We start from the raw sequence: 2,500 nt of genomic DNA, 5'->3' as shown, positions 1-2,500 counted from the left end.
GAGCTGGTACTAAAAGTATATGTAAGAGGAGTAAAGAAAGCATTAAAAGGCATGAATAGAAACAAACAAGATGGAGAAGATGGCCTAACAATTAATTTAATAATAGATGGAGATCTCATGGCAGTAAAACTCATTGAAAATTACACTAAATGTATGCAAGAATGCTTTATACCTACAGCTTGGAAAAACTTTCTCATTATATTTATTCACAAAAAGGATGACACAAAAGAACTGGAAAATTACCACCCAATAAATTTAATCTCAGCAATGTATAAAATACTTACAAAAATCACATTAGGACGAATAGAAAAACATAATCTTTAATCAACCAAGGGAGCAGGCAGGTTGTAGAAGTAGACATAACCATGTAATTAACCAGCGAATGGAAAAATCAACTAAGTATGACAAACTACAAAGTATGGAATTTATAGATTATGAGAAAGTTTTTGATTTTGTCAAAATTTCAGCAGTAATAAAAGCCCTTCAAAATAAAAGCAAGGAGTAGATGATACTTATGTTAGAACACTTGAAGGTATCTATAAGAGAAGTACAGCAATCCTAAAACTACTTAAAGATAGTGAAAAAATTCTTATTGAAAATGGAATTAGACAAGGAGACCCCATCTCTTAGAATATTCACAGCAGGTCTAGAAAAAAGTTTTTAAAAATTTAGATTAGGAAAATGTAGGAATTAACATTAACGGTGAATACCTTAACAACTTAAGATTTGCAGGTGATATAGTTCTATTCAGTGATCATGGGAGGAAGTTCAAAAGATGATAGAGGGTTTGAATAGAGAAAGCAGAAATGGACTGAAAATGAATGAGTAAAGCTAAGATAATGTTCAATGAAAATGCAGACAACAAATAAAGGTTATGGTTGAACCACTAGAGATTTCTAATGATTATACAGTACATGTTCAGCACAGACAGTAAATGTTTCCCCAGGATACGAGACCGAAAATTAAAATAAAGGATAAGCATGGGGTTGGAGAGCTTTTGGTTACAAAATGACATTATGAAAAGTGAAATGCCTCTCTCTCTTAAAAGAAAAGTATTTAATCAGATGGTCCTACCAGTATTAACTTGTGCGTTAGAAACTTGGAGCCTTACTAAACCCTTAGAACATAAGATAGTTACAAGTTAAAGAGTTATGGAAAAATAATGATGGGATTAACACTAAGAAACAGAAAAAAACAACATGGATACGAGAGCAAATTAAAGTAGAGGATATTCTAAAAACAAGTAAGAAAAAGAAATGGACATGGGCAGGACATACAATGAGAATAACAGCTAATAGATGGACATTAAGAATAACAGAATGGGTCCCTAAAGATTACAAAAGAAGTCGGGAAAGGAAGAGAGCACGAGGGATTGACGAACTAAGAAAATCTGTGGATATCGAAAGACCATAGACAGACGCGAGTGGAAGGACATGTCTTTGGCCTTTGTCCTGCAGTGGACTAGTTACGAGGGATGATGATAATATATAGATAGATAGACATGTCTTTGTGTGCAATTGGGTGTGCGCTTGTTGATTGCATTCCTTAATCTTATATGCATGTACACAATTGTATATATGTGCATTTAAATAAATATATATCATTATCATTGTCCTTAGTACTAGCTAAGCTACAACCTTAGTTGGAAAGAATGATGCTATAAGCCAAAGGGAAAATAGCCTATGGAGGGAAGGAAAAAAGAAAATAGATAAACTACAAGAGAAGTAATGAACAATTGATAATTTTTTTTAAGAACATTAACACAATTAAAATAGATATTTCAAATATAAAGCACAAAAAGAGACTCATATCAGCATGTTCAACATAAAAACATTCGCTGTAACTCGGAATGTTTGAAGTTTCAACGATTCAACTACCTGATTTGGAAGATCATTCCACAACTTGGTCATAGCTGGAATAAAAACTTCTTGAATACTTTGTAGTATTGAGCCTTATGATGGAGAAAGCATGATTATTAGAATTGATTACATATCTAGTATTACGAGTAGGATCGTGCTGTCTGGGAAGATCTGAATGCAAAGGATGGTCAGAATTAAAAAAAATCTAACGCAGCATGAATAAAGAACTAACAGAACGACGGTGCAAGAGATTAATATTTAGATCAGGAATAAGAAATTTGATGGACCGTAAGTTCTTGTCTAACAAATTAAGATGAGATCCGCAGTTGAAGACCAGACAAGAGAACAATACTGGACTCAAAACAAGGCAAAATGAAAGAATTAAAACAACTATTCAGAATATAGAGTTAAAAAAACATTATCAGTGCTGATCTGGATGTCGAGGAGCCACTGTATTTGACCTACTTACAATCATCGCTTTGAGTTTTGTTAGGGTTCATCTTTATGCCCATAATTTGCACCATGCACTGATTTTAGATCGAGCTCTATTATGGGCTTTAGCAACCCCAGGTTACATTCAGAAGATGGAATTGATGCTAAGAGAGTAGCATCTTCTGCATATGCAATGCGCTTGTTTTCTA

General features: G+C 33.5%; 1 protein-coding gene across 2 annotated transcripts in view; it reads right to left on the bottom strand.

The window, feature by feature from the left end:
• Nucleotides 1-2,500, bottom strand: part of LOC137649645 (collagen alpha-1(III) chain-like) — an 11,126-nt gene that overhangs the window by 7,494 nt on the left and 1,132 nt on the right. The window lies entirely within an intron of this gene.

This window comes from Palaemon carinicauda, chromosome 11, assembly GCF_036898095.1.
Source record: "Palaemon carinicauda isolate YSFRI2023 chromosome 11, ASM3689809v2, whole genome shotgun sequence".
Taxonomy (NCBI): domain Eukaryota; kingdom Metazoa; phylum Arthropoda; class Malacostraca; order Decapoda; family Palaemonidae; genus Palaemon; species Palaemon carinicauda.
Note: the sequence above shows the minus strand (reverse complement) of the source record. Positions and strands in the feature narration are given on the sequence as shown.